This window comes from Sorex araneus, chromosome 1 (genome assembly GCF_027595985.1).
Source record: "Sorex araneus isolate mSorAra2 chromosome 1, mSorAra2.pri, whole genome shotgun sequence".
In the NCBI taxonomy this organism is placed as follows: Eukaryota; Metazoa; Chordata; class Mammalia; order Eulipotyphla; family Soricidae; genus Sorex; species Sorex araneus.
Window position 1 is genome coordinate 21,354,462 of NC_073302.1, and position 27,691 is coordinate 21,382,152.

Sequence of the window (27,691 nt, forward strand, 5' to 3'; positions counted from 1 at the left end):
AAGCACTGGAAATCAGAAGGGCAGAAATGTCCCCCTCATGAGGAAGCAGTAATCAGGGGGGCAGAAATGTCCCCCTCATGAGGAAGCAGTAATCAGGGGGGCAGAAATGTTTCCCAGCTCAAGGCAACAGTAGTAAGGGGGGCAGAAATGTCCCCCAAAACGAGGCACTGGAAATAAGGGGGGCAGAAATGTCCCCCAGTATGAGGCACTGGAAATCAGGGAGGCAGAAATGTCCCCAGCAGGAGGTACCAGTAATCCTGGGGGATGAAATGTCCCCCACAACTAGGAACTAGCAATCAGGGGGGTAGAAATATCTCCCAACATGAGGCACCAGTAAACCGGGGATGAAATGTTCCCCACCACGAGGCAGCAGTAATGGGGGGCAGAAATGTACCCCACCAGAAGGGACCATAAATCGGGGCTGGGGGGCAGAAATGTCCCCAGAATCTAGACACAAGGAATTAAGGGGCCAGTAATATCAAACCAGAAGGAGGCAACTAGGAACGGGGACAGAATTGTATCCCCACCATGAGCGAACAAGGATTGGAGAGCAGATTTGTCCCCGTAAACTAGGAACCAGGTATGAGCGGGGGACAGAAATATCCTCCAACCCGAGGCACCTGTAATCAGGGGGGCAGAAATGTTCCCCACCTGCGAGCACCTGTAATCAGGGGGGCAAAAATGTCCTCCAAAAAGAAGCACCAGTAATCAGGGGGGCAGAAATATCCCCCAGCAGGAGGCACCTGTAATAGGGAGGCAGAAATGTCCCCCACCTCGATGCACCAGTAATCAGGGGGATAGAAATATACCCCAGCAGGAGGAACCAGTAATCAGGGAGACAGAAATGTACCACACATTGGGGCAGAGCAATCAAGGGGGCAGAAATGTCCCCCACCGTGGGGCTCCAGTATTCAGGGTGGCAGAAATGTTTCCCACCAGGAGGCTCTAGTAAGCAGGGGGGCAGAAATGTTCCCCAGCACGAGGCAGCAGAAATCAGTTGGGCCGAAATATTCCCCACCACAAGGCACCAGTAATCAGGGCGGCAGAAATATCCCACAGCCCAAGGAACCAGTAATGAGAGGGGCAGAAATGTCCCCAGCAGGAGGCTACAGCAATCAGGGGGCAAAAGTGTCCCCCACCAGGAGTCTCCAGCAATCAGGTGGGCAGAAATGTCTCCCACCAAGATGCACCAGTTATCAGGGGGATGAAATGTCCCCCACCACGAGGCACCAGTAATCGGGGGGCAGAAAAATCTCCCACCACGAGGCACCAGTAATCAGGGGAGATGAAATGTTCCCCACCACGAGGCAGCAGTAATCGGGGGGCAGAAATGTCCCCCACTGTAGGCACCATAAATTGGGGGGGCAGAAATGTCCCCCACCAGGTGGCACCATAAATTGGGGGCAGAAATGTACCCAGAATCTAGACACGAGGAATTAAGGGGCCAGAAATATTTAACCAGAAGGAGGCAACTAGGAACGGGGACAGAATTGTATCCCCAAGATGAGCGAACAAGGATTGGAGAGCAGAAATGTCCCCGTAAACTAGGAACCAGGTATGAGCGGGGGACAGAAATATCCCCCAACACGAGGCACCAGTAATCAGGGGGGCAGAAATGTCCCCCACCAGCGAGCACCTATAATCAGGGGGCAAAAATGTCCCCCAAAAGGAAGCACCAGTAATCAGGGTAGCAGAAATGTCCCCCAGCAGGGGGCACCAGTAATAGGGAGGCAGAAGTGTCCCCCACCTCGGTGCACCAGTAATCAGAGGGATAGAAATGTACCACACATTGGGGCAGAGTAATCAAGGGGGCAGAAATGTCCTCCACCCTGATGCTCCAGTATTCAAGGGGGCAGAAATGTCCCCCAACAGTGTGCACCGGTAATCTGGGGGGCAGAAATGTCCCCCATCACCAGGCACCAGTATTCAGGGTGGCAGAAATGTCCCCCACCATGAGGCATCAGTAGTCATGGGGGCATAAATGTCTCCCAACACGAGGCACCAGTAACTAGGGGGGATGAAATGTTCCCCACCACGAGGCAGCAGTAATCGGGGGCTGAAATGTCCCCCACCAGGAGGAACCATAAATTGGGGGGGGGGGAGAAATATCCCCAGAAACTACACACGAGGAATTAAGAGGACAGAAATATTCAACCAGAAGGAGGCAACTAGGAACGGGGACAGAATTGTATCCCCACCATGAGCGAACAAGGATTGGAGAGCAGAAATGTCCCCGTAAACTAGGAACCAGTTATGAGCAGGGGACAGAAATATCTCCCAACACGAGGCTCCAGTAATCAGGGGGGCAGAAATGTTCCCCACCAGCAGTGACCAGTAATCAGGGTGGCAGAAATTTCCCCGCCACTAGGCACCAGTCTTCAGGGGGCAGAAATGTCTCCCACCTTGGGGCAGCAGTAATCAGGGGGCAGAAATATCCCCCACCAGCAGCCACCAGTAATTTGGGGTCAGAAATGTCCCCCCACCTGGAGGCACCAGTAATCAGGAGGCTAGAAATGTCCCCCACAAGGGGGCACCATTAATGGGGGGCAGAAATGTCCCCACCACTAGGCACCAGTACTCAGGGGGCAAAAATGTCCCCCACTTGAGCACCAGTAAACAGGGGGACAGAAATGTCCTACACTAAGAGATACCAGTAATCATGGGGCAGAAATATCTCCACCACGAGGCACCAGAAATCAGGGGTGCAGAAATGTCCCCCGCCTCGAGGAACAAGTAATGGGGGGCAGAAATGTCCCCCACCACGAGGCACCCGTATAGGGGGGCAGAAATGTCCCCCACGGGGAGGCATCAGTAATCGGGGGGCATAAATGTCCACGACCAGAGGGCACCAGTAGTCGAGGGCAGAAGTGTCCCTGACTTGGAGTCACCAGTAATCAGGGGGCAGAAATGTCCCCACCAGGAGGCAACAGTAATCGGGGGGCAGAAATGTCCCCCACAACGAGGCACCAGTAATCAGGGGAGATGAAATGTCCCCCACCACGAGGCACCAGTAATGATGGGGACAGAAATATCTCCCACAAGGAGGCACTAGTAATCGGGGGGCAGAAATGTCCCCCAGCACGAGGCTCCTAAAATGAGAGGAGCAGAATTGTCCTCCAGCACAAGGCTCCAGAAAATACGGGAGTAGAAATGTCCCCATGCATGAGGCTCCTGAATTTATGGGGGAAAATAATTTCCCCAACCAAGAGGCTCCTGTAATGAGGGGGGCAGAATTTTCCCCCACCAGGAGAAACCTGTAATCAGTGGGGCAGAAATGTCCCCCACCAGGAGGGAACAGTAATCAGGGGGGCAGGAATGTCCCCCACCAGGAGGGAACAGTAATCATGGGGTGGGGGCAGTAATGTCCCCCACTACGAGGCACCAGTATTTGGGGGGCAGAAATGTTTCCCGACACGAGGCTCCAGTAATCTGGGTGCAGAAATGTCCCGCACCAGGAGGCACCAATTATTGGAGGGAAGAAATGTTTACCGACATGAGGCTCCAGGAATCTGGGTACAGAAATGTCCTGCACCAGGAGGCACCAATTATTGGAGGGAAGAAATGTTTCCCGACACGATGCTCCAGTAATCCGGGGGGCTGAAATGTCAACCACCATGAGGCACCAGTAATTCGGCGGGCAGAAATGTCCCCCTCCTCGAGGCACAAGTAACCGGGGGGGCAGAAATTTCCCCCACCATGAGGCACCACAAATATGGGGGGCAGAAATGTCCCCCGCCACGAGGCACCAGTAATCGGGGGGGGGCAGAAATGTTCCCCACCACGAGGCACCAGTAATGATGGGGGCAGAATTATCTCCCACAAGGAGGCACTAGTAATTGGGTGGCAGAAATGTCCCCCAACACGAGGCACCAGTAATGAAGGGGGAAAAATGTCTCCCACAAGGAGACAGAAATGTCCCCAGAAACTAGAAACCAGGAATTTAGGGGACAGAAATATCCCCCTAGGAGGAGGCAACTAGGATCGGGGACAGAATAGTGTCCCCACCACGGGGGACCAAGATTTATGGAGCAGCAATTTCCCCCTAAACTAGGAACCAGGAATGAGGGCGGCAAAAATATACCCCACCAGGAGGCAGAAGTAATGGGGGTGGGGGGTGGGCAGAAAAATCCCCCACCAGGAGGCAGCAGTAATCCTGGGACAGAGATGTCCTCCACCAGGAGGCAGCAGGAGTCATGTGGCAGAAATATCCCCCAACAGGAGGCAGCAGTAATCGGGGGGGGGGGGGCAGAAAAATCCCCCACCACCTGGCACCAGTAATCTGGGGTTAGAAATGTCCCCCACCAGGAGGCACCAGTAATCTGGGGTGCAGAAATGTCCCCCACCTGGAGGAACCAGTAATCCGGGTGGCAGGAATGTCCCCCACCACGAGGCACCAGTAATCAGGGGGGCAGAAATGTCCCCCACCACGAGGCACAAGGCATCAGGGGGCAGAAATGTTCCCCACAACTAGGGACCATGGATAGTGGGGAATGGCCCCATCACTAGGTACCAGTAATCAGGGGGCAGAAGTATCGTCCCCAATAGGCACCAGATATCGGGGAGAAATTTTGCCCTATACTAGAATCAGAAATTAGGTTGAAAGAAAGAGGCAGAAATGTCCCCTACCTAGGAATGAGGAATTCGGGGGCAAAAACAGAAAAACAGCCCCCACCATTAGGCACCAGGGATCAGGGGACAGAAATGTCCCCATATACTATGAACCAGGATTGAGGGGGACAGAAATGTTGCCCCAAAAGAAGGCACCATGGATCCAGGATAGAATTGTGCCACAACCACAAGGCACCAGAATTCGGGGGTCAGAAGTGTCCCCCCATCACTTGAAACCAGAGATCAGGGACCAAAATGTTTCCCCAACCTAGGCACCAGGAGTTAGGGGGTGGCAGAAATGTCCCCCCCACTAGGCACCAGAGATTGGGGGGCAGAAATTTCCCCTAAAATAGGCACAAGAGAGCGGGAGGGCAGAAATGTCCCTCCCACTAGGCAACGAAGAGCTGGGGGGCAGAAATGTACCCCCACCATTACGCACCAGTCCCCCACCACCACTAGGCACCAGGGACGGGGGGGCTGAAATATCCCCCCTCCACTAAGCACCAGTAAGGGGGGCAGAAACGTCCCCCACCACTAGGCTCCAGGGGTCAGTGGATTCCTCAGTAGGACTCAAACCTCCGTCCCTGGGGCTCCAAAGCCAAAGGTGGAGCTGGAACCCCCTGCCCAGTGAGCATTTCTATGTCTGGGAAAGGCACCCCTGGAGCTGACGGGGCTGGACCCTCAGAGCTGCCACTCTCAGGCACTCCTTGGGTCCTTGAGGGTCCCGTGAGTTGGTGGCAGAGGAGAGAGGAAGGAGGAGGGCTGGCTGGCTCCCCTGACCGTCACTGTCCCTTTCCACCCATGACTCAATAAACGGATCCTACCAGGCTTGTGTGGTGTGTGGCAGGGGCGGGGCGGGCGGGGCTGGCCGGGGGAGGGCGCGAGCTTCTGAACTGTGGGAGCTTCTGCCATGGGGTGTCCGGGACTTCCGGGAATGGGGCTGGACCTGTCCGGAGCCTGTCACTCGCACGGCCCTCGCCTTCCACTGCAGCAGGTCATGGCCTCCCCTCGGCCCTGGAACCAGTCCCCCGGCCCCCACCTGTGTCACAGGGAGACCCCACCTTCCCTCTAGGCTAGTGGGTGCCACCCCCTGGTGTCCAGATCAGGTTTCTCAGGATGAGGACTTGAAAGTGCTCCTGCAGCCGGAGGTTCCAAGGTGGTGTCCCCTCAGCCACGGTCCCCTGATGCGACCCGCCCTGGCACTGGCAGAAAGACTGTGTCATCACCAGGAGCAGGATGAGCCCTGGGACCGAACATGCGTCGGGGTAGCCAGAACCAGCCCGCCCCTGGTGGGGAGCTCCAGGCCCGGGGTCCTCTAGGCCCCGCACAGCCCTGGGGACAGGCCCTGCTGAGGCCACACTACTCAGACAGGGCGGGCAGCATGCCCGGGACAGAGGTCAGGGACCGCACGGCAGCCCTCAGGAGGAAGTGCCCTCCTTTCAGGAACCTTCCGGGAATGGGGTCGGCCACGGCCCTGGCTGCCCCTCACCCACCAAGGCTGCCCAGGGCAGGCAGGGCGGGTCCTTGGTTTCCCCCGGGACTCCCAGGGCCAGCTCTGTCCCTCCACTTGCGCTCTGGGCCCGGGGCTGCCCGACACTCTCAGTCTCCTGCCCGCCTCACCCAGGAGTCTGAGTGGGAGAGACACGGCCCCTCGCAGCCCCCGCGGGGGCTCTGGGCTTAGCTCCTCATGGCCCCCCCTGGGCCCCTGGGCCGGGGAGACACCAAGTCCAGCTGCCCCTTGAGGTTTGGGGAGCTGGGAGACTGGGCATCAGCGACTCGGCCCCTACACCCCCTCGCTGGTGGGACAACAGCGGTCTGGCCGAGACATAGGGGGCACCCGAGAAGTGGAGGGAAGAGCCCCAATTTATTCCAAGAGTCGAGGCTCAACCCAGCCACTGCCCAAACAGGCCCGAGCAGGGACGCAGGAAACCGTTTCTACAGGTTGGTTTCAGGGTGTGTGGATTCGACGGCAACAGCGTTCACCTCTCGCACACAGTGGTGCCGAGTGTCCTCGGCTGCTCCAACCAGTGAGGACAATTAGTTTCTCAGTCCCAGTGTCGGGCTGTTCCCGGGAGCCTCTTGCGTTCCTGCTCTGGCGACCTGCCCCCTGGCGCTCTCGCCCGGGAGTTGGAAAGAGCCAGATGGGGGGCGGGAGGGGCCCTGGGACGGGACCTGGGTTTCCCGCTCTCCTGGCAGACTCAGACTTTTCAGTTTTTGCTTCTGACGGGAGGAAGGCGACCCACGTTGTCAGAATGCCAGTACAGGGCTCAAGGGGCCTGCCCTGCCACGCCTGCCACCGACCCCTGGTGTGATCCCCACCACTGCACCAGGGGCAGAGACGCCCAAGCTCAGAGCCTGGAGTAGCCCCTGTACACCACAGGGTCTGCCCCCCGCCCCGCCCCGCCCACCCAAGAAAGGGGGTGGCCCAGAGGACAAATCCCAGCAAAGAGCTTCCCTGCCCCCCCAGAAACAGACTGAGTCTTTGGCCAACTCAGCGGCTGTTTAATGACTGAAGCGAGTTTAGTCTAAACAGAAGAGAAGTTCCTGCAGAAGGGGCTTTCCTCAGGGCTTAGAGGCCGGCGGGAGGGGCTGAAGGACCAGAATCTGAGGCTCGATGGGGGGGGGGGGGGCAGGAGAAATCCCCTCTGCTGCTTGACCCAAGGGCCAAGGCCATGGAGTCAGATCCAGAGCTTCTGGGAGTCTGGAGCCGCCTCTGCCTAACTGTCCGGAGGCCCCTTGCTTGCAGGCAGAGAGAGAGCGCTCTCACGCTCCACAGACGCAGACTCAGACTTGGAGTCAGGGTCTGCCTCGACGTCCTCCTTGTGCTACAGAATCCTCAGGGTTCCAGGTGGTGAGTGTCCTGGGCAAACTCTTGTGGACTTTGAGCACCACCTCCACCTCAGAGCTGCTGGTCTTCTGAGGAGAGAATCTCTGTCTAGGGGAACCGACTCTTTGAAATGATGGACTGTGTGGGGAGCTTCTCCCTGGTCACTGGGGTAAATAAGAGGACAGAAAAGGCAGGGCTTACCCTCCACATGCTCAGACGAGCCTCACCCAAGTAGGATCTAGCAGGAAAAACCAGGCAGCTGGGCCCCATGACAGACCTCCAAGCCCGCTTGGATGGGAACTAGGCCTCCTCCCCCCAGCTCCTCAGTTTTCCAGTAGCTTGGCAGTCACACCCACAAACTGCTCTAGCACCATGTTATCCCATTAACAGCCAAGATCCAGAGACTATAAACCAATGCTCCCGGAAGAGTGCAATGCAGAATCTCTTTCCCCTCTGCCAGGCTGTCTTCACTGGGGCTCTTCGGAGGGGGACAGGTTAAGTTTCCCTCCCCAACCCAAGCAGAACCCAAGCTGCCAAAAACCTCCAAACCCAGCTGCAGCCATGCTCCAGGCCAATTCCACAGGCTCGGACGAGCATCACACATGAAGGAACCAACAGAGGAACTCAGGTTTGCCTGACCCTGCCTGAGATATCCAAGCCTGCTCTGATCGGGACTGGGCCTGCTCTAGCCATGTCACCAGTGTTCCAATAGCTTGGCAGTCACACCCACAAACTGCCCCCAGTGCCATGTCATCTCATCAACGGCCACGATCAGAGACTATAAACCAAAGCTCCTAGAGGAGAGCACCGCAGAATTTCCTGGAGTGCCTGGTCGCATTCACGGCCATGCAACCTCTTAATACTCTAGCCCACTTATGTACCAAAAGTAGCACACATTTGTTTGGTTTTTAACATACTTGCTTGTGTTCTCTTATATAGAGCCTTCAATGGCTCCAGAACAAAATACAACATACAACAACCATCACACACTTCCAACAATAAGTGTGAAGGTGTTCAGAGGTGGGGGTGGTGTTTGACTATTATCTGCAAATGAAATGTCACGGCTGGAGCGATAGCCCAGCGGTTGGGCTTTCACCTTTCACACAGCCGACCCAAGTTCGATTCCTCCGCCCCTCTCGGAGAGCTCGGCAAGCTACCGAGAGTATCACGACTGCACGGCAGAGCCTGGGAAACTACCCTGGCATATTCGATATGCCAAAAACAGTAATAACAAGTCTCACAATGAGAGACCTTACTGGTGCCTGCTCAAACAAATCGGTGAGCAATTGGATGTCAGTGACAGTGAACCATTGTGAACTACTTCATGAAAATAAAATATTAAAAAACAGCAAAAAGACACGGTAGGGCTTGGGCCAGAGTGATACTCCAAGGGTAGGGGCACTAGCCAGCCTGTGGTAGCCACCCCTCGACCCTTGGAACATGGGCCCCTGACCGCTGCCAGGAGTGATTCCTGAGTCAAAGGCGAAGGCATGTTCCTACTCTCGGGTCTTGACTACTTCCCTGCTCTGCACACGGGCCTCTCTGGCTGCAAGGGAAGCAGCGGGCAGGCTTCCTCGACACTCCTCAGGGCCGCCGTGTCCTCAGGACCGTGGCCTCCGACCCCGGGGGGCAGGACCCAGGCCTACTCCAGCGGTCCCCGCCTGTGCCACACAGGAGGGCCCCCTTCTCCTCTCTGACTCCCCCAGCCTCAGATCAGACGGGGATGAGCTGTGGGACTGATCAGCAAAGCAAACCCTGACAGGCCAGCTCTGCCAGGCAGGGGCAGGGCAGGGGTTCAGCAGTGAACAAACTGGCCAGAGGGGCCGGAAGACAGTATCATGGGTAGGCACTTGTCTGACACGCAGCTAAGCTGAGTTCGATACCCAGAATCCCATATAGTCGCTCAAGCACCTCCAGGGGGGTAATTCATGAGTGCAGAGCCAGGAGTAACCCATGAACACTATTGGGTATGACCCCAAAACAAAAAAGAAACAAAAAAAACTTGATGGAAACACTCTTCTCGTGGACAACGGCCTCCCCCAGACCCACGACTACTCTGATGCAAACAGGGTGGTCAGGAACTGAAGCTCAGGGCCACTCTGATTCCCGGTCTGCCGAGAAATTCCCTCCCATCCCACAGGAAATTGGGTTTTGTTTGTTTGTTTGTCTGTCTGTTTGTTTGTTTGTTTGCTTTTAGGGTCACACCAGCAATGCATAGGGGTTACTCCTGGCTCTGCACTCAGGAATTACTCCTGGCGGTGCTCAGGGACCATATGGTGTGCTAGGGATCGTAAGTGGTCAACCACGTGCAAAGCAAATATCCAACCCTCTCTGCTACCACTCCAGCCCCTGGAAATTTGTTTTGAATGGAAGAGGATTTCTCCCTGAATACCCAGGAATTCCTCCAAACATCAAGGAGTTCTTTGCCTTCCTAAGGCAGGGGGAGAAGGGGAAAATTTCTTGGGAAAAGTGGGTTGGGGACATATTCCAGGGGCTACGTAAGGCCCTTGCTTCCTGCGACCCACTTGTTTTGACCCCAGGTACCACACAGTCCCCCAAGCATTGCTGGGAGTATCCCTAGAGAGACCCTAGGTGTCAGCCAAAACTCCCCCCAAAAGAGTTGGGTCACAAACCTGAAACAGTGGGGCTGGGGTGCGGGAGGAAGGGGGAGCACAGAGAGATGGAGCAAGATTGAGCTGCTTGTCTTATATCCTGCTCACTCTGGTCCCAATCCCCAGTACCACGTATGGTTCCTAGAGCACTGCTAGGAGCGAGCCCTGAATGCAGAGCCGGGAGTAAGCCCTGAGCACCGCTGGGTATGACCACAAACCCCCAAAAAAACACATAAATAATTGTTGGTGTACAACATCCCATAATCTCAGGCCTAGCTAGGCTTGGATGTAAACATCGTTTTCCTGTTACTGTTACTTTAACTGACTATACTTCCTGTTGTGTAACTGATTTTGATACTGTTTCCATTGACTAAGTTAATTTGCATATTCTGCCTATGTGGCTGAATATCATTGGTTAGAACATCAAGCTAGTCAATAGAAGGGGGCTGAACAGGCTGCTCTGCAGCAGGCCACAGCACAACAACTCCAGACAGTTAAGTGATCCTCCCGGAAAACATATTTCTTTCGCCTCCATATCTTAAATGCATCAGACTATCTAACCAAACCTTATTGCAACATTTGTTGCAACAATAAATGTCATATAAAAATATACATCGGGCCAAGTGACTGTAGCTGCTGGCTTCTACACCCCAAAGTCACCACTCTGCCCCCCACAGACTCCATCACCTCAGAACCACTGAGGTATGAGTATAAGGTACCCATAAATCTTAGTGAAAATAGTTGTATCTCACCATGCGGATGTTAAGTAGTTATCTGAAGGAATTCAAAGATGTTACACGTTAAGCTTCTGTGTGTGTGTGTGTGTGTGTGTGTGAGAGAGAGAGAGAGAGAGAGAGAGAGAGAGAGAGAGACCTCATACTCGGAGGGGGGCAGGTGTGTCCATCCACCTGTTCCAAATGTACCCCAGTAGCCACAGACCTACAGAACCCAATTGCTGCCACGCTCACGGCCAACCTTAACTGCCTCATCATGAGCCCCACTTGCATGAGAATGAATTTGCTGAAAAACCCAGGTATGGGTATTTGGGACCAGTGACAGAAAAGTCCAGGCTTCACAGAGTCGGGGAAAGGTGACCTGCCCCCATCTCTCTGTTCTTCAGGGAGCCTGGCAGTCACACCCAGAACTGCCTCTGGGTGCCATTGAAGCACATTAAACTGCAATTCAGAGACTCACAAATGAGCAGCATGCCACAGATTTGGCTCTGGACCCCAAATATTCAAAAATTTTAGAATTCCAGGAGTGCGTGGCCATTTTTATGGCTGCATGACACCTCATAAAATTCATGGCGAGCAATATAAAATTAACAACTGCCTAAGGGGCAAATAAGGTGAGTAATGCTGGCGTGAAGGTGCAATTGTGGTTGGATTTGTGTTGAAATACTGAATGCAAACTATTATTGCGAACAACTTTATGAAAAAAATTTTAATTTTTAAAAATTAAAAAAGAAAAGCGGAAAAAAAAACCCACCTGTGGATTCTCTGGGTACACAGCACAGAAGTCACACAACTCCAAACTCTACAACACTGATAATCCAGTAGGAGTTCAACAGATTGGATAAACTGTTTTGTGGAAGCCAACCCATCTTGACTAACAAAAACATTAACGCAGCTTAGGGGCTGGAGGGATAGCACAGCGGGTAGGGTGTTTGCCGTGCACGTGCCCAACCTGTGTTTGATTCCCAGCATCCCATGCGGTCCCCCAGCACTGCCAAGAGAAATTCCTGAGTGCAGAGCCAGGAGTAACCCATGTGCATCACCGAGTATGACCCAAAATGAAAACACACACACACACACACACACACACACATACACACACACACACACACATAGAAGCTTAATGTGTAACATCTTCTATTCCCTCAGATAAAAAATGAACATCTGCATGCTGAGATACAACAATTTTCACTCATATTTGATCATTCTGTTAGCCATTTATGGATAACAAGAAATATAAAACAAATTATTGTGGGTCTGCTATGGTGGTCAGGGAAGGGAGAGCGTGAGGGGTGGTTGGGAAAATGGAGACAATGGTGGAGGAAGGTGACAGTGATGATGAGATTGGTGACAGAATACTGAATGCCTATAACTTTGTAAACCACAGTGTTAAAATAAAGTATGGGCGGGGGGCGGGGAGAAAAAGAAAAATAGGTCCATAGGGAACTTGCTTTAGGTTTTCTGTTTGTCTATACCATATATACAAATAACAAAATGCACACATAAAGAGCATTCACGGGACCATTTGAAAAAAGAAATAGAAATCTTAAACACTCGTATAGTTCTGGGGCTAGAGAGATAGGACGGTGCTTGCCTTGCACGCGGCTGGCCACAGTTTGATCCTGGGCATCTATATGGTCCCCCCAGCAGCACTGCCAGGAGTGATCCCTGAGCAAAGAGCCAGGAGGAGACCCTGAGTACCACTGGACACAGCACCAAAACAGGCAAAAAATATCCTTCTAGCTCATCATCTCGAATCACTGAACCTGTTTCTTTTTATCTGTAGGGTGAGGTGCTGGGGAGCAAATCCTGACCCTCATCCATGAGAAGCACACACCCTCTCCCTGAGCTCCATCCCTGACAGGAACCTGACAGCCTCAACAGTCACAAAGAGAAACTGAAGACTTTCTTCCAATATTCGCCAATATCAGCAAATCTTTGGTGCTGCTGATCTTTATTTGCCTCATGATGTGATCTTTATTCTGCCCTGCACGGTGCACAGTCAGAGGCACTGCTCATTCTGGGCCACTGTGTATGCCTTGGGGCTGAGACCAAGGCTCAAGTGCTTCACTGATAAATGCTCCCTTGGTGATGGCGGTGAATTAAGAAAACAACACTTTGTCAACGCCAGGGGCCTACCTGAGTGTAAAGCACATGTTCTGTATGTGCTGGACCTAGGTTTGATCCTTCACACAGCAAAAACAGATAAGAGACCCTGTGATCATAACATTGGTTTTTGGCAGGGACACACTTGGAGGAAGCTCTATGCTTTGGGTTTCATTCCCCAGCAGTGCTCTGGACCAATTGGGGCCAGGGATTGACTCTGGCCCCCAGCATGCAAAGCATACACTCAGTTCTTTGAGAGGCCCCTTCTGGCCTATGTCTGAGTCTTTATTCTTTTCATCTGGGTTTTTGTTTTGGTTCTGTTTTGCCCCTGTTTTTGTTTTAGGGCCATATTCCCAGGAGCCCCTTGAGGCTAATGTCTTCTCACTGTTTTCCTGGGGAGGGGGTGTCACATCAAATGATGCTCAGGGACCATGCAAGGTCAGTGATTGAGCTCAGGGCTTTAGCAAGCCAAGCAAGAAAGAATTAGCTTTTTACTTGAAGCTCATGGTATGTCAGGCCCTGATTTGTTTGCTATTACCGGCATGCAGAATTTGATGTAGAGAAAATTCGCACAAACTCAAAGCACATGAAGAGAATTTCAGGGCCATGGATGTGGCTCAGAGGTGGCTCCTGGCACCTGCCTTATGTGCGTGAGGCCCTGGTTTCAATCCCAGGACCACAGAACAAGAGTCAAACTAAAAGAATATTCAGGATAGCTAAAGGCTGGTGTGAGAGGACAAGAATTTCCTCTCTTCATTGTGAAATGAAAACAAAGCAAATGTGCTGGTCATTATCTGTGGGTCTGGTAACCTCTCACCCTTAACAGTCTGAGACACTGCCCTTCACACTGTCCCCTGCAAATGCCCTTTCCCTCCCAGCTGCAAAAAAAATTCTTTTTGGGGGGTAGGGGGGTTACGCCCGGAGATTCATAGGGGTTACTCCTGGCTCAGCTCTCATGAATCAGCCCTGGCAGTGCTCAAGGGACCCTATGGGATGCTGGGAATCGAACCAAGGTGGACCGCGTGTAAGGCAAACGCCCTACCCACTTTCTGGAAGGGCTCCAGAAAGAAGAGGAAGGAGAGGGTCATGGGGAGAGAGGGGCGGTGTGGACAGCGGCCAGGACTCCCCCTCTGCCAGGCCTGGGCATCTGGGGCCCTGATCTCTGGGACTGAGAAAGCCGTGGGTTGAGCCATGGAGAGGCTGGACAGGGTCAGTGCCTGGACAGACCCGCATCCCTCTGAACATGTTCCTGGCCCACCCTGGGGCCACAGATTCCAACCAGAATTAGGTAGTGGCAGTGCCTGAGGGTTAGGGTGGGGGCAGGGAAGGTCCCTCAGGCCCACCAGGACATTGGAACTCAGGACACAGGCCAGTGCAGCCTTCATTGTTCAGTCACCCTCTCTCTGGGTGGGGGCGGGGCTCAGGAGAGCTGAAGTTCTCCCTGGCCAATGGGATTGCATATCGGAGGCCACGCCCACCAGCCCCGCCAATAAATGCCTCCCAGAGACCCTTAAGCTAGAAGAGGCCCCAAGCCCCTTACCCATGTTGACTCTCTAGGAGACAGCTGAAAATTGGCAGAGCCAGAAAGAGGGTCCGAGAGCTGGGATGGCGATTCCTGGGCAGCCCAAGGCCCTGGGACGGCACCGCGGTCATCAGAGCGTGTGGCCCGGAGGCCACAGGATGAAGACCCCGGCCCATTGCCAGCCCAGGTCTGCGGCCAGTCCCTACCCCAGCACCCCCGGGCTACCAGGTTCTCCCCGGAACTCTGGGATGGGGACTCCCCAGAGACCCGCCCTCCAGGACCTGTCCCTTCCTCCCGCCACCAGAAAGCCCGGAGGGCTAGACACTGGTCCTCCCAGCTCAAGAAACAATGTGGGTGGGAGCTCAGCAGGGGAGGAAACTCCAAGACAGTGCTCAGGAGAAGCCTCGGTGGCGGTGGGACTCTAAGCAGGATCCGGGCGCGCAGAGCCCCGGCCTTACCATTGCCAACACGCCCCTCCCCCTGTTTGGACAGAGAAAAGCGCTGACAGAAGAATTTTAAAACATGGAATATATTAAAACGTTCTGAAGACCCCATGGCAGGTCATAGATGTCTGGGTGAGTGACCAGGGGTCTCGGGGGCGTGGGATCGGCGTGTCAAGCCTGTGGCATGTGGGGAGGGTGATGGCAGGAAGGGGTGGCCTAGGGTGCCCAGGGAGGGGCCGTGTGAATTGGGCCTTGTGACATCAGGAGACAGGCGGGAGCAGAGCTGGAAGTCTCACAGTCCTGCACCTCAGGGTCCTCCTCTGGGGGGCAGCAGGTGGGGGTCCCGGCCCCCCCCAGAATATTCTGGGCATGGAAATGCAGAGAGAGCAAGGGCCTGGTCCAGGGAAGCCTCACCTACATCCTGTCCCTGTCCAGTCCTGCCGGGAGGGCTCACATCAGTCCAAACCGGGAAAGAATTGACTGTGCAAGTGACCAGGGGCAGCTGAGGCAGAGAGAAACGAGCAGCCCCCCGAGACGAGCCAGAGGAGCCCCAAGGCCTGGGGCTGTGGACCAGGAATGAAGCTAGGGTGGGGTGAGGCTCTGGGGGGCCTGGACCCTCAGCTTCCTCCCAGGTGCACTGGCCCCTGGTGCCCCAGACTCAGCCACCTGGTTTCGACACACGACAGGACAGTTAAGGCTGGAGGCCAGGAAGTTCCAGGAAGATCCGGGAGGAACCCGTGAGCCGGGAGAACAACTGCAGACTCAGGTGCGGGCCAAGGGTCTGAGCCGGGGCTCCAGGGCCAGGGGGTGTGTGGGGGTGTGGGGGGGCCTGAGCAGGACTAGACTGGAGGATGGTGGGAGGCTGCGGGTAGGATTAAGGGCTCAAAGCAGGGCGAGGCCCCAGGTCTCAGGTCCTGGGAGAGACACCCCGGGGGCCTTCAGGGGACAGGTCGTCCCAGGGGCTCCTGCCTGGGCCTGGGAGTGAGGGTCTGAGCCCTGGGCGTCCTGGCTGGGGTCTGTGGGCCCTCGCACCTGTCCTCACAGCCAGCGCCCTGCCCACAGGCGCGGCTGCAGGACCAGACGCTGCGAGGCTGTGGCCCTCTGGGAACCGTCTCCTGCTTCTCAGAGGAGCGCACAGCTGTGACACCGCAGCCCCCGGAAGCCACCGTCTCCTGGGCGCCAAGGGGGAGCCGCTGTCCCCACAGTGGCTGCAGCAGAAGCGGCTCAGGGACCACCTGCAGCTGGCCCAGTCCCCAGAGGAGGCCCTGCTGGGGGCAGCCTTCATGGGGAGGAGGGAGACCAGGTGAGGGCTGGCCCAGGGCTTCTGGGAGCAGAAGGCAGCCCCCGGCTCCCTCCCTGCCCCTCACCCCTGCCTTCCCCTCTAGGGCAGCTCAGTCAGACCCTCAAGGAGAAACCTCAGGGCCAGGCCCTGCTGCCCTCACCAGGGGCCCTGCAAAGGGTAAGTGGCCAGAAGGAGAAGCCCCTCTGGGGGTCAGGAGTTGTGGCAGCCGGGGAGGAGGAAACAGGCGGACACCGCCCCAGGCCTCTCCACCCACCTTGGTTGGCTGAGACCCTCTGGCTGCCCCACAGACCATCCCGGGCCAAAGGAAGCCGACGGGAGCGAAACTAGTGGAAGACTGTGCAACCAGGCAAATGTGCAGCTGGAGACCAAGGTCAAGGAGGAGGTGGTAGAGAAGGAGCCGGAGTGAGGAACTGGATGTCGTGGTGAAGGAGGAGGCGGTGGAGGCCATCCTGGGGGATGACAGGAGTGGAACTTGGCATGTCATCAAAGAAGAGGCAGTGGAGGATGTTCTGGGGGGTTTAGTAGAGTGAAACTTGATATTCTCCTCAAAGAAGAAAAATGTGGAAGACCTACTGGGGATTAGGAGAGAGGAACTTGACATTGTTTTCAAGAGGGAAAAAATTGAAAGAACTTTGGGGCTGGAGCAATAGCACAGTGGGTAGTGCATTTGCCCTGCACACAGCTGACCCGGTTGATTCCCAGCATCCCATATGGTCCCCTGAGCACCCCTAGGAATTATTACTGAATGCAGAACTTTGAGGAACCTCTGAGCATCCCTGGGTGTGACCAAAAATTAAAAAAAAATAAAAGAAGAAGAAGAAAAAAGAAAATGAAATAGAAACCTTCTGGGAAATTAGAAGAGTGGAACTTGACATTGTTGTCAAGGAAGAAAAAAGTGGAACACCTTTGGGGCTGGATTGATAGCACAGTGGGTAGGGTGTTTGACTTGCACTTGGCTGACCCAGGTTCGATTCTCAACATACATATGGTCCCCTGATCACCGCTAGGAGTGACTCTTAGTGCAGTGCAGGAATAATCCCTGAGCATTGCTGGATTTGACCCAAAAAGCAAAAGAATTTAAAAGTGAAAGGAAAGAAATTGGAAGACCTTTTAGGTGATTAGGAAAGACGAACATGACATTGTCGTCATGTAAGAAAAAAGTATAAGAACTTCAGGGGGATTAGGAGAGAGAAACTTGACATTGTTGTCAAGGAAGAAAAAACTGGAAGACCTTCGGGGCTGGAGCGATAGCACAGAGGGTAGGGCATTTGCCCTGCACACAGCCAACACAGGTTCGATTCCCAGCACCCATATTGTCCACTGAGCACCCCTAGGAGTCATTACTGAGTGCAGAGCCAGGAGTAATCCCTGAGCATCATCAGGTGTGAAAGAAAGAAAGAAAGAAAGGAAGGAAGGAAGGAAGGAAGGAAGGAAGGAAGGAAGGAAGAAAGAAAGAAAGAAAGAAAGAAAGAAAGAAAGAAAGAAAGAAAGAAAGAAAGAAAGAAAAGAAAGAAAGAAATGAAAAGAAAGGTAGAAAGGAAGAAAGATAGAAAGAGAAGTGGAAACCATCTGGGAAATTAAAAGAGTGGAACTTGACATTGTCGTCAAGGAAGAAAAAGGTGGAACACGTTCAGGGCTGGATCGATAGCACAGTGAGTAGAGCGTTTGCCTTGCACACGGCTGACCCAGGTTCGATTCCCAACATACATATGGTCCCTGATCACTGTTAGGAGTGATTCCTGAGTGCAAAGCCAGAAATAACCACTGAGCATCGCTGGATGTGACCCAAAAAGCAAAAAAAAAAAAAGAAATTAGAAGACCTTTTGGAATATTAGAAATTAGAAAATAGGAACATGACATTGTCATCATGGAAGAAACAAGTGTAAGACTTTCAGGGGGATTAGGAGAGTGGAACTTAAAATTGTTCTCAAGAAAGAAAAAAGTGGAAGAACTTCAGGGCTGTAGCGATAGCACAGCAAGTAGGGCATTTGCCCTGACCACGGCTGACCCAGGTTCAATTCCCAGGATCCTACTTGGTCCCCTGAGCACCCCTAGGAGTTATTCCTGAGTGCAGAGCCAGGAGTAACTCCTAGCATCACCTGTGTGACACAAAAATAAAACAAAAAGAGAGAGAGAAAAGAAGAAAGAGAAAAAGAAGTGGAAACCTTCTGTGAAATTAGAAGAGTGGAACTTAACGTACTGAAAGAAGAAAGAAGTGAAAGACCTTTGGGGCTGAAGTGATAGCACAGCAGGTAGGGCTTTGCCCTGCACACAACCAACCCAGATTTGAGTCCCAGCATCCCATATGGTCCTCTGAGCACCACCAGGAGTTATTCCTGACTGCCAAAACAGAAAACAACCCTAAGCATTGCTGACGTGACACAAAAAGAAGAAAAAGAAAAGAAAGGAAGGAAGGAAGGAAGGAAGGAAGGAAGGAAGGAAGGAAGGAAGGAAGGAAGGAAGGAAGGAAGGAAGGGAGAGAGAGAAAGAAGGAAAGAAAGAAAGAAAGAAAGAAAGAAAGAAAGAAAGGAAAGAAAGAAAGAAAGAAAGAAAGAAAGAAAGAAAGAAAGAAAGAAAGAAAGAAAGAAAGAAAGAAAGAAAGAAAGAGAAAAAGAAAGAAAGAAAGAAAAGTGGAAACCTGGGAAATTAGAAGAGTGAATCTTGATATTGTTGTCAAGGAAGAAAAAAGTGGAAGACCTTTTGGGCTGGAGCGGTATCACAGCAAGTAGGGCATTTGCCCTGCACGCAGCCAACCCAGGGCAAAAAGAAATAAACACAAAGAAAGAAATTGGAAGACCCTTGGGGGATTAGGAAGGAGGAATGTGACATTGTCATCATGGAAGAAAAATTTGTAAGATTTTCAGGGGAATTTGGGGAGTGGAATTTGACATTGTCAAGGAAGAAAAAAGAGAAAAAAGTGGAAGACCTCCTGGGGGATTAGGAGAGAGGAACTTGACATTGTTGTCAAGAAAGAAAAAAGTGGAAGACCTTCTAGGCTGTAGCTATTATACAGTGGGTAGGGCATTTGCCCTGCACACAGCTGAGCCAGGTTCGATTCCCAGCATCCCATATGGTCCCCTGAGAACCCCTAGGAGTAATTACTGAGTCAAGAGCCAGAAGTAACCCCTGAGCATCACCGGGTGTGACCAAAAATTTAAAAAAAAATTAAAAAATAAAGAAAGAAGAAAAGAAAAAGAAGTGGAAACCTTCTGGAAAATTAGAAGAGTGGAACTTGACATTGTTGTCAAGGAAGAAAAAAGTGGAAGACTTTGGGGGCTGGAGCGATAGCACAGCAAGTAGGGCATTTGCCCTGCACACAGCCAACCCAGGTTCAATTCCCACATCCCATATGGTCCCCGAAGCACCCTGAGCATCGCACGATGTGACCCAAAAAGAAAAAAGAAAAGAAAAAAAATGAAAAGAAAGAAAAATTAGTGGAAACAATCTGTGAAATTAGAAGAGTGGAACTTGACATTGTCGTCAAGGAAGAAAAACGTGGAAGACCTCCAGGGCTGGAGAGATAGCATAGTGGGTAGGGCATTTGCCCCACACATGGTCAACCCAAGTTCGATTCTCAGCATCGCTGTGGTCCCTGAGCATCACCAGGAGTTATTCCTGACTGCAAAAACAGGAATGAACCCTGAGCATCGCTGGATAAGACCCAAAAAGCAAAAAAAAAGTGCAAAACCTCTTGGGGGATTAGGAGAGTGGAAACTGACAACCTTATCAAGGAAGAAAAAAGGAAAAGACCTTTGGGGCTGGAGCAATAGCACAGTGGGTAGGGAATTTGCCTTGCACACAGCTGACCCAGGTTCAATTCCCATCAACCCATATGGTCTCCTGAGCACCACCAGGACTAGGAAATCCTGAGTATAAAAACAGGAATAAACCCAGAACTTCACCGAATGTGACCCAAAAAGCCAAAGAAAAGAAAAAATGGGAAGACCTTAAGGGGGATTTGGAGACAGGAACTTGACATTTTCGTCAAGGAAATAAAGTGTAAGACATTCTGGGGGATTAGGAGAATGGAACTTTACATTGTGGTCAAGGAAGGAAAAAGTGGAAGCCCTTCAGGGCTGGAGTGATAGAACAGTGGGTAAGGCATTTGCCTTGCACTCAGCGGACCCAGGTTCTAGTCTCAGTATCCTATATGGTAGCCTGAACAATAACCGAGAGTTATTCCTGAGCGAAAAAATAAGAAAAAATCCCGAGCATCAGCGGATATGACACAAAAAAGAAAAGAAAAGAAATAAAAAGAAAAGAAAAGTGAAAGACCTCCTGTGGGATTAGGGGAGGAACTTGACATTGCCCTCAAGGAAGACAAAGGTGAAAGAACTTCAGGACTGGAGCAATAGCACAGCAGGTAGCGTATTTGCCTTGCACTGGGCCACACAGGTTCCATTCCCAGTATCCCATATGGTTCCTTGAGCACCAAAAGGAGTTATTTCTGAGTGCAAAAACAGGAATAAGCCCTGACTATAGCTAGATGTGACCCAAAAAGCAAAAAATAAAAATAAAATTAAAAATGAAAAGGAAGAAAGAAAGAAACAAAGAAAGAGGAATGAAAGAAAGAAAGAGAGAGAATGAATGAAAGAAAGAAAGAAGGAAAGAAAGAGAAAGAAAGAAACAAAGAAAGAAAGAAAAAGGAAAGAAAAAGGAGAAAGAAACAAAGAAAGAAAAAAGAGAGAGAAAGAAAGAAAAAAGAGTGAAAGAAAGAAAGAAAGAATGAAAGAAAGAAAGAGAAAGAAAGAAAAAGAGAGCGAAAGAAAGAGAAATAGAAAGAAAAAGAAAGAAAGAAAGAAATAGAGAGAAAGAGAGAATGAAAGAAAAAAGAGAGAAAGAAAGAAAAAAGAGAAAGAAGAAAGAAAGAAAGAAAGAAAGAGAGAGAAAGAGCGAGAAAGAAAAAAGAGAGAGAACGAAATAAAGAGAGAAAGAAAGAAAGAGAAAGGAAAGAAAGAAAGAAAGAAAGAAAGAGAGAGAGAAAGAAAGAAAGAAAGAATGAAAGAATGAAAGAAAGAAAGAAAGAAAGAAAGAAAGAAAGAGAAAGAAAGAAAGAAAGAAAGAAAGAAAGAAAGAGAAAGAAAGAAAGAAAGAAAGAAAGAAAGAAAGAAAGAAAGAAAGAAAGAAAGAAAGAAAGAAAGAAAGAAAGAAAGAAAGGAAAGAAAGAAAGAAAGAGGAAGCAAAGCAAGACCTCCTGGGTGATTCAGAGTGGAACTTGACATTGTGGTCAAGGAGGAAGCAGTGGAGATGAGTTGGGGGAGTGTCAGAGGACAGTGGACTGGAGGCCGTGGTCGAGACACAGCCCACGGGTCCAGGAAGTACGTGAGACCCAGAGACTCTCCTGTCCCTGCGCATGTGCAACAAGAGGCCGCAGACCTTCGCCTCCAAGTCCAGAGCTTCAGCACAGGTTCATCTGGGAACCTCCTTCCCCCTGTTCCCTGTTTCCTTTGTGCGGGGGCACCCTGTCCTCTCCCAATCAATCCATCTACCCCCAACGCTGTCCTCCCGCCCTCCTACTGCCCACCTTCCTCATTTCATCCTCCTCCTTCCTCGCTCTTCCTTCACCCTCCTCTCTCCACTCTCACCCTCCACCAGCCACCAGCCACCAGGTATGTCGGGGATAGAAATGACCCTCACCTAAGGAGACAAGGTCAGGGGGCAGAAAGGTTAACCACAATGAAACACAAGGGATCGGGGGCAGAAATGTCCCCAAAACTAGGAACACAAATGTGTGGGTAGACATGCCCCCACCACTAGGCATCAGAGATCAAGGGGGCAGAAATGCCCCCCAGTAGGTAGTAGGGCTGTAGGGAACAAAATGGTCCTGACCAGAAAACAGGGGATCAGTGGGACAGAAATGCCCCACACCACCAGTCACCAGGAATCAGGGGGTCAAAAATGCCTCGAACCACTAGACAATAATATTCGGGGGTAGAAGAATTCCCCCCACCACTAGGCATCACGGATAGGGGGACAGATATGTCCCACCCACTAGACACCAGGGATCGGGGGGTTAGAAATGTCCACCCAACATTAGGAATCAGAGATTGTGGGACTGAAACGTGACCCCACCACTAGGCACTAGGAATTGGGGGCAGAAATGTCCCTATCACAGGCACCAGATGTGGCTAGACAGAAATGCCTAGGCACCAGGGATCAGGGCACAGAAGTGTCCCCTCACAAAGTGGAACCATGGATCAGGGAGCTGAAATGTCCCCCCAAAAGTTACACCAGGAATGGGGGGACAAATTCCCCTCGCAAAAGGTACCATGAATCTGGAAGCCAAATGTCCCCCTATCACTAGGCAGCAGGGATCAGGGGCAGAAATGTCCCCCAAAACTAGGCACAAGGAATGGGGGGAAAATGTCCCCAAAACTAGGCATCAGAGATAGGGGAGTGAAATGTCCTCCAAAACAAGGAACAAGAAATCAGGGAGCAGAAAGGTCCCTCCACCACTAGGCATGTGGATTGGGGCAGACTGTCCCCCCCAACCTTTGGTACCAGGGCCAGGGAGCAGAAATGTCTCCCAAACTAGGCATCAGGAATCAAGGGGGCAGAAATGTTCCCACAAATAGGTACCTGGGACCAGGGGTAGAAATATCCTCCAGAACTAGGCACCTGGAATTGCTGGGCAGAAATGTCCCCCAAAACTAGGAACCAGGAATTAAGGGGCTAGAAATATCCCCCACGACTAGGCACCAGGTGTTGGGGGCAGAAATGTCCCCCAAAATTAGAGACTAGGCATCAAGGGGCAAAAATGTCCCACTAAACTAGGAAACATATTACGGGGGCAGAAATGTCCCCCATGACTAGGAACCAAGTTCTGGGTGAAATGTCCCCCAAAACCTGCCACAAAGAATTCAGGGGGCCAGAAATATCCTCCACTACTGCACACGTGAAATTGAGGGACAGAAATGTCTCCAAAAATAGGAACCAAGAATAAGGGGGCAGAAATATCCCCCACCACTAAGCACCAGATATTGGGAGCTGAACTGTCCCACTAAACTAGGAACCAAGAATTAGGGGAGCAGAAATGTTCCCCAACACAAAGCACCAGGGATGGGGTGGGGGGCAGAAATCTCCCCCACCACTAGACACCATATAATAGGGGCAGAAATATCCCTAAAACACTACGAACCAGGGATCAGGGACAGAAATATCCACAACAGTAGGCAGCAAGCATCAGGGGGGAAGAAATGTCCCCACAAAATAGGCAACAGGAGACAGTGGGCTAGAAATGTCCTCCACCAGAAACACCAGAGATCCGGGCGCAGAAATGTCCCAACACCACTAGGAACCGGGGATCAGGAGGAGAAATGTCACCCACCATGAGGCACCAGTAATCAGGGGGGCAGAAATGTCCCACACAACAAGGAACCAGAAATCAGGGGGGGAAAATGTCCCTCACCAGGAGGCACCAGTAATGGGGGGCAAAAATGTCCCAAAACAGGAGGCACCAGTAATCAGGGGAGCAGAAATGTCCCCCACCACGAGGCACCTGTAATCGGGGAGGAAGAAATTTCCCCCAGCAAGAGGCAGCAGTAATCAGGGGGTAGAAATTTCTGACACCACCAGGAACCAGTAAACGGGGGGCAGAAATGTCCCCCACCAAAAGGCACCATTAATCTGGGGGGAAAATGTCCCCCACCAGGAGGCACCAGTAATTAGGGGGGCAGAAATGTCCCCAGAAACTAGAAACAAGGAATTAAGGGGACAGAAATATTCCCCCAGAAGGAAGCAAATAGGAACAGGGACAGAATTGTGTCCCTACCACGAGCGAACAAGGATTGGAGAGCAGAAATGTCCCCCTAAACAACGAACCAGGAATGAGGGGGGCAGAAATATCCCCCACCACAAGGCACCAGTAATCATGGGGGCAGAAATATCCCCCAACACGAGGAACCAGAAATCAGGGGAGTAGAAATGTCCAACACCATGAGGCACTGGTAATCAGGAGGGCAGAAATGTCCCCCACCTGGAGGCACCAGATATCAGGACAGAAACGTCCCCTACAACGAGGAACCAGTAATCAGGGGCAGAAATGTCCCCCAGAACAAGGCACTGGAAATCAGGGGGGAAGAAATGTCCCCCACCACAATGCACTGGAAATCAGGGGGGCAGAAATGTCCCCCTCACGAGGAACCAGTAATAAGGGGGGCAGAATTGTCCCCCATAAGGAGGCACCAGTAGACAGTGGGGCAGAAATGTCACCCAGCACAAGGCACCAGCAATGAGGGGGGCAGAAATGTCCCCCACCGGGAGGCTCCAATATTCAGGGGGGCAGAAATGTCCCCCACCAGAGGCTCCAGTAATCACGGGGGCAGAAATGTCCCCAACAGAGGCACCAGTAATCAGGGGGGCCAAAAATGTCCCCCAGCAAGAGGCACCAGTAATAAGGCTGGAAGAAATGCCCCCTACCATGAGGCACCAGTAATAAGGGGGATAGAAATTTCCCCCACCAGGAGGCAGCAGTAATCGGGGGGCAGAAATGTTCCCCATCAGGAGGCACAAATTATCGGGGCCAGAAATGAACCCCAGCAGGATTCACCAGTATTAAGGGATCAGAAATGTCCCAAACTTGGAGGCTCCAGTAACTAGGGGGGCAGAAATATTTCCCGAAACTAGAACCAGGAATTAAGGGTACAGAAATACCACCAAGAAGGAGGCAACTAGGAAAGGGGACACAATTGTGTCCCCACCAAGAGGGACCAAGGATTGTGAGCAGAAATGTCCCCCTAAATAAGGAACCAGGAATGAGGGGGGCAGAAGTGTCCCCAGCGACCAGGCACCAGGAACCAAGGGGGCAGAAATGTCCCCTACCAGGAGGCACCAGTAATCAGGGGGCAGATATGTCCCCCCTCAAGGAGACACCTGTAATAAGGGGGGCAAAAATGTCCCCCACCATGAGGCACCAGTGATCAAGGGGGCAGAAATGTCCCACAACACCAAGCACCATTAATCAGGGGGGCAGATGTCCCCCAGAACGAGGCACGAGTAATCATTGGGGCAAAAATATCCCCCACTACGAGGCACCAGTAATCAGGGGAACAGAAATGCATCCCACCTCTAGGTACCAGTAATCAGGGGGCAGAAATATCTCCCAGCACAAGGCAACAGTAGTCAGGGGGACAGAAATGTCCCCCACCAGGAGGCACCAGTAATCAGGGGGATAGAAATATCCCCCAGCACAGGAACCAGTAATGAGGACGAGAGAATTGTCCCACAGCAAAAGTCACTAAAAATCAGGGAGCAGAATTGTCTTCACCACAAAGCACTGGATATCGGGGGGGCACAAATGTCCCCCACCACGAGCCACTGGAAATCAGGGGGGCAGAAATGTCACCCAGCAGAAGGCACAAATAATGAGGGGGGCAGAAATGACCCCCAGCTCAGCAACAGTAGTCAGGGGGGCAGAAATGTCCCCCCGCTGTAGGCACTGGAAATAAGGGGGGCAGAATTGTCCCCCAGCACAAGGCGACTAATGAGGGGGGCAGAAATGTCCCCCAGCATGAAGCACTGGAAATCGGGGGGCAGAAATGTTCCCCACAACGAGGCACTGGAAATCAGGGGGGCAAAAATGTCCCCCTCACAAGGAACCAGTAATGAAGGGGGCATAAATGTCACCCGGCACGAGGCAACAGAATTGAGGGGAGCAGAAATGTCCCGCAGGAAAGGCACCAGTAATGAGGGGGCAGAAATGTACCCCACCACGAGGCACTGGAAATCGGGGGCAGAAATGTCCCCCACCACGAGACCCTGAAAACCAAGGGGGCAGAAATGTCCCCCTCACGAGGAACGAGTAATCAGGGGGGCAGAATTGTTCCCCAGCATGAGGTAACTAATGAGGGGGGCGGAAATGTCCCCCAGCACGAGGCACTGAAAATCAGGGGGACAGAAATGGCCTCCACCATGAGGCACTGTAAATCAGGAGGGCAGATATGTCCCCCAACACGAGGCACCAGTAATCAGGGGGACAGAAATGTCCCCTAGCACGAGGCACTGGAAATCACGGGGGCAGAAATGTCCCACAACACGACGAACTGGAAATCGGGGTGGGGGGGAAATGTCCACCTCAAGAGAAACCAGTAATCAGTGGGGCAGAAATGTCCCCCAGCTCGAGGCATCAGTAGTCAGGGGGGCAGAAATGTCCCCCACCACAAGGTAAGAGTAATCAGGGGGTCAGAATTTTCCCCCAGCACGAGGCACTGGTATCAGGGGGGCAGAAATGTCCCCCAGCATGAGGCACCAGTCATCAGGAGGGCAGAAATGTCCCCCAACACGAGGCACCAGTTATCAGGGGGGCAGAAATGTCCCCATCAGGAGGCACCAGTAATGCGTGGCAGAAATGTCCCCAGAAACTAGTAACCAGGAATTAAGGGGACAGAAATATTCCCCAAGTAGGCAACTAGGAACAGAGACTGAATTGTGTCCCCACCACGAGGGACCAATGATTTGAGAGCAGAAATGTCCCCCTAAACTAGGTACCAGGAATCAGGGAGGCAGAAATGTCCCCACCATTAGTCACCAGTAATAATGGGGGAAGAAACATCCCCCACCAGGAGGCATCAGTATTCAGGGGGACAGAAATGTCCCCAACAACGAGGCACCAGTAACCAGGGGGCAGAAATGTCTCCCACCACGAGGCACCAGTAATTAGGGGGGATGAAATGTTCCCCACCATGAGGCAGCAGTAATCGGGGGGCAGAAATGTCCCCCTCAGGAGGAAACAATTGAGGGGGGCAGAAATGTCCCCCAAAACGAGGCAGTGAAAAGCAAGGGGGCAGAAATGTCCCCCGTCTCGAGGCAACAGAATTGAGGGGGGCAGAAATTTCCCTAAGGACAAGGCACTAGTAATGAGGGGGGCAGAAATGTCCCCCAGGGCGAAGCAACAGTATTCAGGGGGGCAGAAATGTCCCCCACCACGAGGCACTGGAAATCAGGGGAGTAGAAATGTCCCACTCACGAGGAACCAGTATTCAGGGTGGCAGAAATGTCCTCCAGCTCGAGACAACAGTAGTCAGGGGGGCAGAAATGTCCCCCACCACGAGGCAAGAGTAATCGGGGGGCAGAATTGTCCCCCAGCACGAGGCACTGGAAATCAGGGGGGCAGAATTGTCCCCCAGCACGAGGCAGTGTAAATCAGGGGGGCAGAAATGTCCCCCACCATTGGGCACGGGAAATCAGGGGGCAGAAATGTCCCCCATAATGAGGCACTGGAAATCAGGGGCAGGAATGTCCCTCTCACGAGGAACCAGTAATCAGGGAGGCAGAAATGTCCCCCAGCTCTATGCAACATACACAGGGGGGCAGAAATGTCCCCCACCAGAAGCTCCATAATGGGGGGCAGAAATGTCCCCCTCCAATAGGCAGCAGTAATCAGGGGGGCAGAAATGTCCCCCACCAGGAGTTAACAGAAATCACGGGGCAGAAATGTCCCCCACCAGGAGGCAACAGAAATCAGGGGGGCAGAAATGTCCCCCAACACGAGGCACTGTAAATCAGGGGGGCAGAAATGTCCCCCACAACGAAGCACCAC